This window comes from Panthera uncia, chromosome A2 (assembly GCF_023721935.1).
Source record: "Panthera uncia isolate 11264 chromosome A2, Puncia_PCG_1.0, whole genome shotgun sequence".
In the NCBI taxonomy this organism is placed as follows: Eukaryota; Metazoa; Chordata; class Mammalia; order Carnivora; family Felidae; genus Panthera; species Panthera uncia.
The window spans coordinates 32298845-32316378 of NC_064816.1; the positions used below are offsets into that span (position 1 = coordinate 32298845).

Consider the following 17534-nt stretch of genomic DNA (forward strand, 5'->3'; position numbering starts at 1 on the left):
CATAGGCCCCACCTTCTAACACCATCACGTTGGGCATTAGGATTCCAACATAGGAATCTTGAGGGAACACAAACATGCAAATGGAACATGCAGTGAACATTGGTGTACAAGTTTCTGAGTCCCTGCTTTCTCTTCTTTTGGGTTTATACCTAAGAGTGGAATTATTGGGTGATGTTAGTAATTCTGTTTAGCTTTTTGAGCAACTGCCAGCTTTCCACAATGGGTGCATCATTTTATATTCTCAACATATGAGGGCTTCTATTTCTCTGCAACACTTACTATTTTCCATTTTTGATTATACGCATCCTGGTAAGTATGAAATGGCTTAAGCTACTTGAGTGTTTTGAAGTAAATTTATGATAATTTATTTACGACAGTTTGAAACTTTGTTTAAAAATACCTTGAGGGGTGCCTGGGTGGCTCAGTCGGTTGAGCATAGACTTCAGCTCAGGTCATGATCTTGTGGCTTGTGAGTTTGAGCCCTATGTCGGGCTCTGTGCTGACAGCTCAGAGCCTGGAGCCTGCTTCGGATCCTGTGTCTTCCTCTCTCTCTGCCCCTCCCCCACTCATGCTCTGTCTCTCTCTCTCTCTCTCTCTCTCTCAAAAATAAACATTAAAAAAAATACCCTAAATTTAAATATTTTAAAGAAATTGTATTCTAAAATATTTTACATAATCAAAAAATTTGTTAGATCTCACTTTTATTCCAGTTGTCAAGATCTTTAAAGTGTTGTTAGCCTAACTAAAAAGGAAAAGCAAAGGAAACTAATGAAATGTAAACATTCTTTGTGGAGAAAAAGGAATTTATTATACATTAATGCAAACTGTATTCCAACCACAGGGAACTAATTGGGAATCGGTAAACAGACCAGGTACATCTGCTTATACCAGTGGTTCTCAAAGTGTGGTCCACTGACGATCAGCATCTCTTGGGAATTGGATATAAATATAAATTCTCAGGCCTTGCCTAAATCAGAAACCTGGCAATAGGGTTCAGAGTATGTGCTTTACAAGGCCTGCAGATGATTATGATGCATGCTACCTTCTGTCACTCCCCCTGTCCTTTATAGCATGTAAAGAGTCTGTGCATCTCCTGGGAAGACTTTCCTTCTCAACCCAGCCACTGCTGGCTCTGGGTTTCCAGAGTGCTCTGCTGTGAATTCTCATAGTTTGTGGGGTATCCCTTCCAGTTTGGGAAGCCCTTTACTGTAAGGATTTGTATCTCTTTGACTTGTTTACCTATTATAATTCCTAGCAAATTGTTGAGGCTCTTTAAAACTTTCTTCATTTGAATTGTGTGCCCAACAGAGGTCTGTAGAGATTACCGGGAATATTTGACTTAAGGGGTAGTGGAAAGCATGACAAAATATGGATTTAAGTTTTTTTAAATTATTCCTTGTGGGGTTTTATTATACTTCCTTGTTGCTTAGCTTTCTTAGATTCCTTTACCTCATTGCCTTTTGCCTTATTTAAAAAAAGTTTTTTGAATGTTTATTTACTTTTGGGACAGAACAAGTGGGGGAGAGGCAGAGAGAGAGGGAGACAGAAAATCTGAAGAAGTCCCTGAGCTGTCAGCACAAAGCCTTGACGCGAGGCTCCAACGCATGAATTGTGAGATCATGACCTGAGCCGAAGTTGGACGCTCAACCAACTTTGCCTTATTTTAGCAGTGGTATGCTGTTTAGAGGTCAGAATTATCAGGAAGAACTTGCGTTAAAATACACGTGGCTGTCTGAAATGAATTTTGAAAGGAGTTATATGAGGAAGCGGATCCTGAGATGATTGTGTTTTATTTTTTTTTTAATTTTTATTTTAGAGCATGAGTGGTGGAGAGAGGCAGAGGCGGGGTTAGAGAGAATCCCAGGCAGGCTGTGCACTGACACGGGTTCGATCCCACGACCCTGGGATCATGACCTGAGCTGAAATAAAAAATCAGACGCTTAACTGACTGAGCCACCCAGGCACCCCTGTTTTCGTCTTTAGTATACGGCAAAGTGTCTTTTAAGGAAGTTCTTTTTATTAGTATGATTTTACTAGTTCGATAACATGCTTTAGATTTTTTGTTTGTTTGTTTTTTAAAGGACATTTTTACCCGGCAGAATTTGAATACACGACTAGGTGAAGACATCATTCAAATTTCTGGCACGCATTCTCTCATTAAATACTGGGATCTGTGTTTTCCGCTTTCTGGGTTAAAAATGATTAACTTGGACAGTGGCTTCAGCCTCGCTTTCACTACAGCTGCAGTAGAGTTTCCTTATTAAGACAAACCTGTTTTCACTCATGGATGGGCTTTTTAGCTTAGGCTTCACAAAGCCTCCTAACTGATCTTGCGTTGAAGTTGAGTGTCTTGCCTTTAACAGACTTGTAGGGCTCTGTTTGTTTCCCACAATTTTCTGCATGTTTGTCTCAAATGAACCATAAAATGGTTCAGTGCCAACATGTGGTTTTAATAACAAAAAAGCACGGGCAAATGAATGTTGCATTAGAATTGGAAGTTTTATATGTATACCATGACTTTAACTTCTAAGTCAGTTTACAGCCCAGTTCTTAGTGTGAAGTAATTTATCAGTTAGTATTTGAAATTTTTCATCCCATGCATCAATTATTTGGACTGTCTGTTGATGATAGAAAATTACACATTTTTTAGTAAGAAATTTTCTGCAAGTTTTTCATAGTATATTTCTAGTCAAGTTTTATGGTTACATGGGATGGGAATAAATTTCCTCCTGAGCTCTTTTTTACCTTCTTGATTTTTAATTATTGTGGTTTATATTGCATAAAAATGACCATTTCAGATACAATTTCATGTTATAAAACGCACTTCTTTACAAAAGTTCCTTTTGAGAAATGAAGCTTTCTAAGTAGCCTTTTACACTAGTAGCTGCTTTAAGCATTAGGATCAGGTGTGAGTGGAGGTTCCTTCTTTCTCCCCCCTCTGGTGGAACAGCATGAAGTAGAGTCCGTGTAAGTGTGTCTGTTCCTTTAGATGGGCCATGAGCTGGGAGTGAGGGGCACAGAAGGGTGGTAGGACAAAGAGAATTAACACAAGGCACACGGAATTGAGTCTCTTGCCTTTAACAAGTTTTTGGCATATCTACAACTAATTTTCCAATCTGCTTTACTGTAATGAAAATGATATTCTGATCTAAAAATAAATAATGCATTACATTTAAAAAGATGTTTTCATTTTTTAAAGTTCATTTATAGCTCAGTTTTGTTTCTTTTGCTTTACATTTTGTATCTTTTTTTGGTAAATTCTGGGACTAATACTTTATTTTTACCTAATGATTCAGTCTCTTCAAAGCAGTTGTTCCTTTCAGATCGCTTTTATAGAGCCACCATTTGCCTATAATATGTCCATTTATAAGCACACAGTTGAGTATGTTTTGACATACTCCTATAACCTTGTAACCTATCATCCCAAGTAAGGTAGAGATAAGGAGCAGGTGGCAGCAAATTTTTTGTGTAAAGCGTTAGATAATAAATATCTTAGACTTTGTGGGCCATAAAATCTGTGTTGAAACTACTCAACTCTGCCTTTATAGCGTAAAAGCAGTCAGAGACAACACATAATTAATGGGCACGGCTGTGTTCCAGTAAATCTTCATTTACCAAAAGAGGCAGCCAGCCTGCACATTGTAGTTAGCCCGTCCCTGATGTAGAACGCTTTCCTCACCCCAGAAAAGTGCCTTTGTGTCCTTTTCAGTCAAATCTCCATCCTCAGCCTCAGCCCTGTGCAACTGCTGCTAATCAGCTCCCCAGCACTTTAGAGCCAGTGTATGTTTTAAAGATCTTAAAATAAATGAAACCATGCAGTATGGACTCTGGCATCTAGCTTCCTTTGCTTCGCAGAATGTTTTTGAACTTCATCCATGTTGCAGCACGTATCAGGGTTCGTTCTTTTTTGTTGTTGCGTGGTATTCAGTTGTGTAAATACATCATGATGAGTTTATCTGTTCTCCTATAGATCGACATGTGGTTTGTCAGTTTGGGACTATTAAAAAATGATCACCTGGAGCATTCTTATGCATGTCTTTGTGTGGGTATTTGTTTTAACTGACTTTGGGCAGATACCTGCAAGTGGAATAGACGGGCCATATGATACGTATTTTAACTTTTAAAGAAACTGCCAAATCGTTTTCCAGAGGGCTTGTACCATATTACATTTCTCCCATCTCTGACTGAGAGTCACATTTGCTCCGTCTCCTTGCCAACACTTGGTACTGTCAGTCGTCTTACTTTTTTACTCACCTGTTCCAATATGCATTCTTCTTGTTTCCTTACCTTACGTACTGGCTAGACCTTGGAATAAAATGTTAGATAGAAGTGGCAGCCGTGGACCCCCTTGCTGTTTTCCCAGTCTCAGGCAGGGGGAAGCATGCTGTCTTTTGCCAGTGAGTAGGGTGTCGGCTCTACGCTGTTTATAGCTGCTCTGCCCCAGGTTGGAAAAGTTGCCTCCTATTGCTAGTTTGTTTTTGTTTTTTGTTTTATAACTGGTGTTTAATTTTTCAAAAGCGTTTCCTGAATCCCTTGAGATGATCATGACTTTTCTTCTTTATTCTATTAAAGTAGCAAATTATATTGATTTTAGAATGGTAAAACAACCTTGTATTCCTGGAATAGAGCTCACTTGTGTTGCATGATTATCATTTTTATGTATTTCTGGATTCACCTTACTAATACTTTGTTAAGGATTCCTTCATGAGGAATATTGATCTGTAGATTTGTCTTGAAATATCTTTGGTTTTGGTGTCAAGGTAATTCAAGCCTCTTAAAATGTGTTAGGAAATACTCTCTTTTACTTTCTAAAAGTGTGGATGTAACATTGGTATTCCCCCTTATTGTTTGGTAGAATTGAACAGTGAAACCATCTGGGCCTACTAGGTTTTCTTTGTGAGAAGGCTTTTAATAAATGTACTATGTTGGACAGATACAGAGCTGTTAAGGTATTCTATTTTGTGTCAGCTTTATTTTTGTGCCAGCTTTTCAAGGAATTTGTCCATTTCATCTAAGTTTGTCTTGTCCTTTTACTGTGATGTCACCTCCTTCATTCCCAGTATTGGTAATTTGTGTCTTCTTTCTTCTTGGTCAGTATAACTGGAGATTTGTAAATTTATTGATCCTATTCAAAGAGCCATTAAAAAAATTTTTTTAAGTTTATTTATTTTGAGAGAGCGAGCAAGCAGGGGAGGGGCAGAGAGAGAGAATCCCAAGCAGTCTCCTATTAGCGGGAAGCCCGATGTGGGGCTTGAACCCACGAACCGTGAGATCATGACCTGAGCTGAAACCAAGAGTTGGACACTCAACCAACTGAGCCACCTAGGCACCCTCAAAGAAATCAATTTTTTAAAATTGATTTTATTCAATTTTGTTATTTCTGTGTCCTTGCTTTCTGCTTTTATTTTTATTATTTCCTTTCTCCTATTACTTTGGTTTATTTTGCTGTTCTCTTTCCAGTTTTATAAGTTAGAAGCTTAGGTATTTTTTTTCCTCATGTAAGCATTTAAATTTATAAATTTTCCTCTAAGTGCCAGATTAGCTGAATCTCCCAAATTAGGATATGTTGTGTTTTCATTTCCATTTATAGCATAATGTTTTCTTTCTTTTTAAAAAATTAAAGTGTAGTTGATGACATCCAGTGTTAAATTAATTTCAGGGGTACAACAGTGATTCAACAATTCTATACCTTATACTATGCTTACGGTGATAAGTGTAGTTACTGTTAGCATACAGCATATAGAGTCATTACAGTATTATTGATTACCTTTCCTTTTTGCTGTACTGTCCATCCCAGTGACTTACGGGGAAGTTTGTACCTCTTAATCCCTTTCACGTATTTCTGTACCCCCCCCCCCACTCCCACCCTCTGGCATCCATCAGTTTGCTCTCTGTTTTTATGAGTCTCTTTCTGTGTTTATTTCACAATATTTTCTGAATAGAAGTGACAGTATTTTCCTTGGGATGTATAGTGCCACAAGGGGATAATATATAAAATAACAGTACTTTTTCTTGAGCCCATCGTAGAGCTGAGATTGCAAGGCACCCAAGGAAACTGAATTACGGAGGGTCACAAGCCCTTGTCTCCAAGAAGAGACAGGGCACACAACTGTTTTCACCTTTGGTAGATGGGAAGAGGTATAGCCAAAGAGGGTGTAACAAGGACATACCTGAAATACTAACATCCTTTGGAAGGCTCAGTGTGGTCTGTTGTGAGAGCTTAAAATTCCTTCAAGTCTCAAGGACCAGGAGCATCTGCACCCATTCAGCTCATTTCTTACGTTACTCTTGCAAGAAGGATTTTGGGGGTGGGGTCGAAGACCTGACAGAGTCCCCTTGTGGCGTAGAATCCCAGGATGGAGCAGGAGTACCCAGAAAAGCCTGTTTGTGCTTTGGACCCTACGTGAGTACGAGTTGTTGATCGGGAGAACAGGCCCAAAACTCACCTGTATTCCAGGCCAAGGTTGGCTGTGGCTAGTGGAGGAAAGATAGAAATCCTTCCTCGGTTTGCTAATTATACCAGGAAAATGCCATCTGCCACTAGGAGAGTGCTAGAAAATAAAGCAGAAGTATTGTATTTCTGCACCTTGTTTTGAGGAAGTGACTGAATGCATGCAGAATAGCTGGTGGGCTTCTGGCTGACTGATGGGGGGCCTCGTTGCAGGACATGTCTCCCTGGAGCACTTACTCAGCTTGAGATTACTGCTGGTGTTTGTTTTGAGAATTTCTGGTCGACATCCTTTGTTAATTTTATGTTTGAGATGTACTTAATCTTCTGTGTACTCGGATGTACTTAGATGTACTTAAATTGTGAAGTACAGGGGTGCCTGGGTGGCTCAGTCGGTTAAGCGTCCGAATTTAGCTCAGGTCATGATCTCACAGTCCATGAGTTCGAGCCCCGCGTCGGGCTCTGTGCTGAAGCTCAGAGCCTGGTGGCTGCTTCATTTTCTGTGTCTCCCTCTCTCTGACCCTCCCCCATTCATGTTCTGTCTCTCTCTGTCTCAAAAAAAAAAAAAAAAAATCAAAAAAAAATTGTGAGGTACATATTTGGAATACCAATCTTTGGTCACGTACATTGTAAATATATGCCCAGCTATGTCGGTTGTCTTTTATTTTTCTCCAAGGCTTTTATCTTTTGTGTTCCATATGGAAATTTTATATTATTATGTAGACAAACACTTTGTATCCCCTTCCATCATTATTTCTTCCTTTGCTTTTAGGAAAAGGCCTGTATTGGTTTATTTTCCCAAGGCATAATTTATATATTTTCAAGTGGATAGGTCTTCAGTGTATAGCTCAGTGTGTTGTGCATAGTATGTGTCTCCATAACCACCACCCAGGTGAAGATAAAAAACTTATTCCTCACCCAGAAGCTCTTGGACCCTTCCCATTTCGTGTTTACATCCTGTCTCCCCTAGAGTTAACCACTGTTGCGACTTTACTCATTAAAGATGTTTTATCTGTTCCTGGCCTTCGTGTGAATAGAATCACATGCTGTGTGTTTTGTGTCAGCCTTCCTTTGTTGAGATTCAGGCATGTTCTATGTATAATAATTTTTATTTTTATTTTTATTTTTTACAGTATATACCACCATTTGTATGCCACTTGTTCTGTTGATAGATACTTGGGTTGTCAGCAGATTTTGGTATCATGAATAGAGCTGTCACAAACACTCTAGAACGTGACTCTTGTGAGTTTAGGTACTCATTTCTCTTGGGTATATACATAGGGGGAGAACTGCTGTGTCATAGGGTAAAATATAGATTTAGCTTCATAGATGCTGCCAAACTCTTAGCCAAAGTGGTTCAACCATTTTGCAACTCTCAGAAAAGTAATTTAGCCATTATTCTTCTCTTGTTGGAAAGATTCTTTTTATTTTACACGTTTCTAGTGAAAATTGTATTTTTAGTTCCTCTTCAAACTGTAACATGCACTGTGAGAAATACTGTTTATATAATTGAGTGACAAAAAACAGCTCTGTGAAACATGACAATAGGTCAGGCCTAGGACCCCTAGCATATCTAAGTATTCTTAAAAAACCATTGTTTAGGAAAAGCACTTACTCCTTTTCAAAGTCAATACATACCTTGAACAACATTGTATTAGCTCACGTAAATTCTTTAGGTGGGATAGATGGTGTTTGGCAAAATTTTGTTGTGGATTTATTTAAGTGTCCTGGTGTAGAGGAGACTTTTTGTGAATGTTATTTAATTGATTATATTTAAATGAAAACAAACAAAAATGGTTTATTCTTTCTTTAAGGATGTAGGAGAGTCTGTTGTCCCTAAGTTCCTCTTTGGCTTGGAAATCTGGAAATCTCATTCTTAATGTATTTGAGACCCTCAAGGCTGTTTGAGTTTTCTACTGACCTCCTGTAAAAAGAAAGCTCTTCCTATGCTCACATCATGTGTACTTGGCTTGATAAGTGAAATGGTATGATTAGAAAATCTGTGTCACAGGGAAAGAGGTTTGGCTGTTGTCACTTACAGAATGGTTGAAGTCCTTAGAAAACATTCAGATATCACATGGAGCCTAGGATTCTCCAAAGATGGGACCACTGTCTCTAGTACTTACTCACTTGGGATTGTTATCATGCTGGTTCAGACTCGGTAAACAAGTTAGCCCCACCAGGGGTCTCCTTCCCCAGGCCTCCATTTTGCTCATTGGTTTCTGTGCATTTGTCCCTATATTCACAAAGACATTCTGTGTGGGAATTTCTCATGTTCCCCTTTCTCACTCTTGGACATGCTGGCACTGCCTCCTTACCAAGTGAGGTGGCAAGAATAGCAAGAAGGAGCAAACTCTGTTCCTGCTTCACAGTGCCTGCACATCCATTGGCCCATAACATAGATGCTGTAGCTGCCCCTGGTTCCTTACCATGAATCCAAACTTTGCTTGTTCTCTTCTGTTTGTTTGTTTGTTTGTTTGTTTTTTAATGTTTATTTTTGAGAGAGAGAGAGAGAGCACCTTGTTCAGGTGAAAGGTAATGGTAGTTTGGACTAGGGTTGCAATGGAGGGAGATAGGCAGGTTGGGGAGATATTTAGGAGAGCAAATTGACAGGATAGGATTGGCTCCTAGCTTGTGAATGCAGTGATGGTGCCAAGTACAACCCATGGGTCCCTAACACAATCACCTGGATATATAATGTCCATGTTCACCAAGATAGGGAACTCGGGAGGATGGGCTTTGAAGGTTGAAACACTAGATCACGAGAGTTACTGAGTTTAAGTGAGTTGCCTGTGTGATAGTCAAGTGGAGATGCTGAGAGGGTAGCTGAACATATGGATCAGGAGCTAGAGGACCTATCTGGGCCAGCGAGAGAAATTTCAGATGGGTTTTTGAAGAAAACATGTGTTTGTTGACCAGCAACTTTGTGAGTCCCATAAGTGTTATTGGAATGTCCAGTATTACAGAAATTAGCAAATGCCACAGATTATTTTAATAAAATCTTTTTTCCTTAAAAAAATATCTTAAAGACAGCAGCAATGAGGTAAAGAAGCGAGATTAAAAAACCTTGAAATAAGGTTGGCCGTAGAACCACCTGTAGGGAAGCTACCATTCGTTGAATACCCACTGGCAGCCAAATGTGATATCCAGCTCTTCTGTCTCTCATCTTCCCAGTTAGTGCTTCTCTTTGATGGCTTCAATGTTGAGGTCGAGAGACACTGAGTGACTTGCTCAAGGTCATGTGGCAGATCTGGATTCAAACAAGACTGTTTGACTTCATAGCTTTTTCTCTTTACACTAACCTTGTTGCAACCCAGAACACAATTAAAATAATCTTCAGTCAATCTTAAACTCATTTTTTGAAGCATCTCTGGTCCCACTGATAGGTGGAATGCCTTCTATTTGCATAGCACCCTCTTGACTTCCCTGTTTGTCTCTTGTAGTAGAGCTCTCTCAGCCATCCAAACTTAATATCTTGGAACCTTAGGGTGCTAAAACTAATATGGGCAGGGACTTGAGAGATCTTAGAATCTAATAGGCTTGCTTTATAGGTCAGGAAACATAGACCTCTGGGTCACAGATCCTGTTAATGGGAAAGGCAGACTATAGCACAGACATCACATTCTGGGTTCCCTCTTCACTAGCAGACCCTGCTGTTCTCTTTGACTTCTGTCAGCACTCACATTCAATTGCCAAAGCTTCATCATCTGTTCTTCTTCAACATTGCTCTTCCTTGCTTCTGTCTCTTAATTTCTACTCCTTCTAGCCTGGTTTAGTCCCCCATGCCCTGTTTACTTCCACCCTGTCGCAGGAACCTCCTAACTGGTCTTTGTCTCAAGCACCACTGTGTTTATGTCCCTCTTTTTTGGGTTTATTTTTCTCTTAGTTGGGAATGAATTTTTACATTGATTGACATGTTATATAGCTGTGCATTTATTACACTATCACTGATTTTTAAAAATTATTTACACTGAAAAGATCATTTGAAATAGGGTTCCACTGAATATTTTCCTCATTAAAAAAATAATACAGGGACACCTGGGTGGCTCAGTTGGTTGAGTGTCCTACTCTTGATTTCGGCTCAGGTCACGATCTCACAGTTGCTGGGATTGAGTCCCATGCAGGCTCCTCACTGACTGATGACAGCACTGAGCCTGCTTGGGATTCTTTCTTCTGTCTGTCTGCATCCCTCACCCTGTGCTCATGCATGTGCCTTCTCTCTCTCTGTCTTTCAAAATAAACATTCAAAACAAAACAAATTCTTGGTTAGTTTTGCATGTTCAGCCCAGCTTTGTAGCTTATACAAGTAAAAAATGGATATTTCTTCCTGTCTGTATCACAGCAATATGTCTTAAAGGGTTTTGAATTTTTGGCAATTGACAGTATTATTCTCACATAAATAATTATGACTTTGGTATATATGTATATGGTATATACATACGGGTATATATACACACACCAGCTAATATGTATATCTCTTGTCCCTACCTGTCCCCTTTCCCTCTTTCTGTAAACTTTTTTCAGTGTTACTTGTTTGTGAATTCTCATATTTTTTGGATCAAAGTTGAACGGAGTAACTAAACCCTACAGTGCTAATGGCCCAGTTTCTTTTTTACCTAGTACAGAGGTAATTGCAGATGTGCAGGCCAAACCAGTTCTCCTCTTTGTTATTAAACTAGTAGCTGAAAGAGGCTGGTTATCCTTCCTCTGATTCAGATTATGACTCTTCTTATCAGTGGGTACCACAGAACTGGTCCCCCGAGAAGAACCTTCTTGAAATAAGGACTTGCTTCTGCAGCTGTGTCTGGGGGCGGGTATCCACAGAACTTCAGTATCTATCCATCTTCCTGTTTTTTTCAGCCCTGGAATTTGAGAAGGATCAGCTTGTAAGAAGGAAAGTCAGCTGGCCCCCACCTGTATGCTTTGTGCCTTTTCTTGCCACTTCCAGCTAGGCTCTAATTCAGTTCAACTGCCTTAGTGGTCAGGCCCTGTGATATTCGTGGGATGTGGAGCCTGTCACTTATATTCAGGAGAGTAACATCTGGTATAGTTAGCTCTTTCTTTTTTTTAAATAAATAAAAATATGTGTGTGTGTGTGTGTGTGTGTGTGTGTGTGTGTGTGTACAGATTATATATATATACAGATTATATATATAAATATATATACATATATATACAGATTATATGTATACACACACACACACACACACACACACATACAGATTGAGAGAGAAGCATCAGGGAGGGGGCGAAGAGAAAGGGAGAGACAGAATCTCAAGCAGGTTCCACACAGTCATCACAGAGCCTGACATGGGGCTTGAACCCACGAACCATGTTCTTAACCTGAACCGAAACCAAGAGTCGGAGGCTCAAGCAGCTGAGCCACCCAGGCACCCCTAGTATAGTTAGTTCTTAAAACATTTTTAAGACCGGTAGATTGTCGGCTCCTTGAGGCTAAAGACCTTTTATTGATCATCCTTGTATTCCCAGGGTCTCTATTCGTTCTGGATGCTTAATGGGCCTTCAGTCGAGACTGAATTAAACTAAGACATATGATTTCACTGTTTCTTTTAATTATGCTGATCTTTCTTAGTATTGTGATGATTTGGTATTCTTTCCACACAATTAATAGAATAGAATGAAAAGTCCTATTGAGATGTAAATTCAAAAAATGGATTACTTCATTAAAAAAGTATGTCTTGGGGCGCCTGGGTGGCGCAGTCGGTTAAGCGTCCGACTTCAGCCAGGTCACGATCTCGCGGTCCGTGAGTTCGAGCCCCGCGTCGGGCTCTGGGCTGATGGCTCAGAGCCTGGAGCCTGTTTCCGATTCTGTGTCTCCCTCTCTCTCTGCCCCTCCCCCGTTCATGCTCTGTCTCTCTCTGTCCCAAAAATAAATAAACGTTGAAAAAAAAAAAATTAAAAAAAAAAAAAAAGTATGTCTTTTTGGTTGGACCTCAATGCCTTTTCCTCTGAAATTTTATTTGATATGAAAAACTGCTTCTGTGAGGCACTTCTTGTGTGAATCAGTGTTGGGCCCTCATGGTCAAACTTGGTGCGTGTGGTCTAAGGCATTACCTGCCCCGGAGTAGGAGTTCAGCTGTGGCTTATGCATTTCTGAAGAGCTCCCATATTTTCAGATGTTTGGTTGTTGTCCTGTTACCGTTAACAATGGCATTCTTAAAACTTTGCCATCTGACCCACGTCTGTCTCCTGTTTAACAATCCTTCATTCTTCTAGACCTCCTAAAGTCATCTACTGTATTATAAAAGTTTTACTTGAAAGAAAGTTTGGTGTTCAAGAAATAGCTTTAAGTGTATTTTATTAAGAGTATTACACATTCTCTAATCAGTAAAAATTGTGTGTCAGTAAAACACACACAATTATGTTTTCTTTAGGTTTCTCCTTTCAAGGTATTCTTTTGTAATTGTTTGCATTTATATTTGTATCCTTAATTTTCCTTTTGTCTAAATGGCACCATTTTAAAATGTTTTAAGAAAACATTATCATTTCCTTATTAGATTATGAGAAAAGACTATCATTAAGGAAAAATTACCCTGTAAGCAGGTGATTTACAGTAGTACTTTTGGCTAATTTCTGTTGAAATCCAGAATATATGCTGGTTATTTTTTAGTTGAATTAGAATTAGTTACATATATAACCATATGATATAAGTTTGTAATGTAAAGTGCTTCAAACGGTGCCTGGCACATAGTGAGAGCACTAAGAGTTTGCCTTTATTATTCTTCATTTTAAAGATGGAAAAGGAGTGAAATGCCTTTTTTTGATTTTGCATTGAAATTCCATATTGTCATAGTTCATTCTGATAAATTTATATGCAAGTTGTCAAAGATTTTCTGTCTTCAAATTTAATTTGTATTTAATTTGTTTTTACACATTTCCTCCTTTGGAGTTTTTCTATAGTGTTTTTTTTTTTTTTTTTAAGTTTATTTTATTTTGAAGGAGAGAGTGTGAACATAGGAGGGACAGATAGAGAGGGGGAGAATCCCAAGCAGGCTGCACGCTGCCAGCTCGGAGTCTGACATGGGACTGGAACTAATGGAACCATGAGATCATGACCTGAGCCCACATCCAGAGTCAGATGCTCATCTGACTGAGTCACGCAGGTGCCCCAGTTTTTCTGTAGTTTTTAAAAATACGTATCATATTTAAGAACCTCTTCATTTTTAAAAAATTCTGCATGCTTCTGTTAACCAAACCATTTAGAAAGCATTCAAATTCTGTGAATCTCAGTGGTAGTGACAGCAAAGCAAAGGATTGTTTTCCGTAGGAACAAGCCATATTGTATGTTGTTCTAATAAGGCAGAACTTTGCAGTAAATTTGCTTTAAAAAAAAAAAAATCTCCCTGTTTTTTCCATTTACCCCTACTCCTAAGGATGAATGTAAATGTTAGGCAAAATTGAAGTGAGTTTCCATTAAGGCTTTTGAAGGAATTTTTCATTTTAAAAATTGGATATTTATTACGTTTTGAAATATAAGTGAAATGGAAGAAGAAAACCACTAAAAGACAGTCAGTTTTAATATTTTGTGGCAGATTGTTCATCTTTTTTCTCCACTTTAATATTGATTTAGATGGTGATAAGTCAGCTCCTAGAATTAATAGCTTCTAGAATAAGACATTTTATTCTTCTGTTTCATATGTTTTTTTCTGAGATGTACTAACTTATTTAAGAAATATTTAATAAGAACCCGTTATATGCCAAATGATCTAGGAGCTTTGATTCATTAAGACAGTGTACCCCACCCCAGCCCACCCGTCTCCCAGTCTTCTCCACTCCAGACTTGAGGAATTTCCAGTAGGTTGGCCTGAAAGACAGGATGTGGTTTGTTAGGGAAGAAGGAATAGTCCAATTTTCTGCGAGTTTTTGTGAGAATGTTTGTATCTCAGTCAATATTTTAAATTTACTGTATTATAATCTAGAGTTTCAGTATATGGAACATATTAAGGGGAAAAGTCTCCTTTAATATGCTTTTATTGTTTCAGTTTTTGTACTTATAGATAATTCAGTGGTATTTTACTATTCTGTAACTTTATTGTCATAAGGGTTTTCATTTTGAGCACTATTAGAAGCAGCTTTTACATGTTTAACTGTTAGTCATTTTTTTCACTCATTTTGTAGCTGTGTAGGTTCAACATATGTCCCTATTTTATATAGGAAACTACTTGATAAAAATGTTATCATAATTACAATATGAAATAGAATTATCAAATAATATACTTCTCATTTAGGGATGTTTTCCACAGGGGGCAATAAAACGATGACTCCTAGGCTTATAGCTTTTAGCATATGTTTGAGGGGCTTCATCTTTATTATTTGAGAAGAGAAAATGTAGATTTTCCCCCCCCTCTGGTTATGATTGTGCTCCAGAAAGCAAATAAAATTGTAACAACCTTTATATCTTCATAATCTTCAACCTTTCTCTTTTTATGCAAGGATATTTTTCAAAGTATAATTTGTATACCATTATGATTCCTCATTTTAAGTATACAAAGCAATGATTTTTAGTGTAATTACAGAGTTGTAATTTATAAAACAATCTAATTCTTGTCACTCCCAAATTAGGTGCATTTATGGTGCTCTCCTGGGATAATTTTTTTTTTAATTTTTAAAAAATGTTTATTTATTTTTGAGAGAGAGAGAGAGTGTGTGTGTGTGTGTACGAGCTGGGGAGGGCGTAGAGAGAGAGAGAGAGAGAGAGAGAGAGAGAGAGGGAGAGGGAGAGGGAGACACAGAATCTGAAGCAGGCTCCAGGCTCTGAGCTGTCAGCACAGAACCTGATGTGGAGCCGTGAGATCATGACCTGAGCTGAAGTCAGACGTTTAACCAAGTGACCCACCCAGGTGCCCCAATTTGATTTATTTACTTATTAAAAAAAAACAAAAAACAACCCGTATTTTAAAAGAAAGTAGGTATAGAGGCGGCATACCTCAAGATCATAAAGGCATATATGAAAGACCCGTAGCTAATGTCATCCTCAGTGGGGAAAAAGTGAGAACTTCACCCTTAAGGTCAGGAACCATGACAGGGATATCCCACTCTCATCACTGTTATTTCTTCCAAAGTGTTGGAATTCCTAGCCTCAGCAGTCAGACAGCATAAAGAAATAAAAGGCATCCAAATCAGCAAGGAAGAAGTCGAACTTTGACTCTTCTCAGATGACATGATACTGTATGTGGTAAACCCAAAAGACTCCACCAAAAAACTGCTAGAACTGATACATGAATTAGGTAAAGTCGCAGGATATAAAATCAACGCGTTTAGTTGCATTTCTACACACAAGTGTTTGGTGTGTAGAAATGAAGCAGCAGAAGGAGAAACCAAGGAATAGATCCCATTTACAATTGCACCAAAACCCATAAGATACCTAGGCATACACCTAACCAAAGAGGTAAAAGATCTGTATGCTGAAAACTATAGAAAGCTTATGAAAGAAATTGAAGAAGACCCAAAGAAATGGAAAAACATTCCATGCTCTTGGATTGGAAGAACAAATACTGTTAAAATGCAAATCTACATACCCAAAGCAATGTACATATTCAGTGCAATCCCTATCAAAATAACACCAGCCTTCTTCACAGAGCTAGAACAAGTAATTCTAAAATTTGTATAGAACCAGAAAAGACCTCAAATAGCCAAAGTAATATTGACAAAGAAAAGCGAAGCTGGAGGTATTACATTTCCAGATTTCAAGTGATAATTTACAAAGCTGTAATCATCAAGACAGTATGGTGCTGACATAAAAACAGACCCATAGATCATTCGAACAGAATAGAGAACCCAGAAATGGACCCACCAACGTATGGCCCACTAATCTTGCACAAAGCAGAGAAGAATATCCAATGGAAAAAAGTCTCTTCAGCAAATGGTGTTGGGAAAACTGGACAGTGACACGCAGAAGAATGAACCTGGACCACTTTCTTACACCATACACAAAAATAAACGCAAAATGGATGAAAGACCTAAATGTAAGACAGGAAACCATGAAAATCTTAGAGGAGAAAACAGGCAACAGCCTTTTTGACTTTGGCCGTAGTAAGGTCTTACTCAATACGTCTCTGGAGGTAAGGGAAACAAAAGCAAAAATGAACTATTGGGTTCTCATCAAGATAAATAGCTTCTGCACAGCGAAGGAAGCTGTCCACAAAACTAAAAGGCAACTGATGGAATGGGAGAAGATACTTGCAAATGACATATCGGATAAAAGGTTAGTATCCAAAATCTAAAAAGAACTTATCAAACTGAACACCCAAAAAACAAATAATCCATTGAAGAAATGGGCAAAAGACATGAACCCTTTTTGAAAGAAGAAATCCAAATGGCTAACTGACACATGAAAAGATGCTCAACATCACTCATCATCAGGGAAATACAAATCATAACCACAGTGGGATACCATCTCACACCAGCTTCAGTAGCTAAAATTCACTCAGGAAACAATAGATGTTGGCAAGGATGTGGAGAAGGGGGAACACTTTTGCAATGCTGGTGGGAATGCAAGTTGGTGCAACCACTCTGGAAAACAGTATGAAAGTTCTTCAAGAAATTAAAAATAGAGCTACCCTACAACCCGGCGATTGCACTACTAGGAAATTATCCAAAGGATCTAAAAATGCTGATTTGAAGGTACGCATGCATCTCGATGTTTATAGCAGCGCTATCAACAACAGCCAAATTATGCAAAGAGCCCAAATGTCCATTGACTGATGAATGGATAAAGAAGATGTGTGTGTGTGTGTGTGTGCGCATGTGCGCGTGTATGTATATATGTATATGTATATGTATATACATATATGTATATGTATATACATATATACATACACGCGCACACACACACAGTAGAATGCTACTCAGTGATCAGAAAGCATGAAATCTTGCCATTTGCAACAACTTGGGTGGAACTAGAGTGTATCAGGCTAAGCAAATTCAGTCAGTCAGAGAAAGATAAATATATAATTTCACTCATGGGAAATTTAAGAAACAACAGGTGAACATAGGGGAAGGGAAGGAAAAATAAGATAAAAACAGAGGGAAGCAAACCATAAGAGACTCTTAAATACAAGAACAA

At 38.5% G+C, this 17534-nt stretch overlaps 1 protein-coding gene across 2 annotated transcripts in view; it reads left to right on the top strand.

Moving 5' to 3' along the window:
- SLC25A26 (solute carrier family 25 member 26) overlaps positions 1-17534 on the top strand; it is a 137966-nt gene that overhangs the window by 71716 nt on the left and 48716 nt on the right. The gene's annotated exons all lie outside the window — the stretch shown is intronic.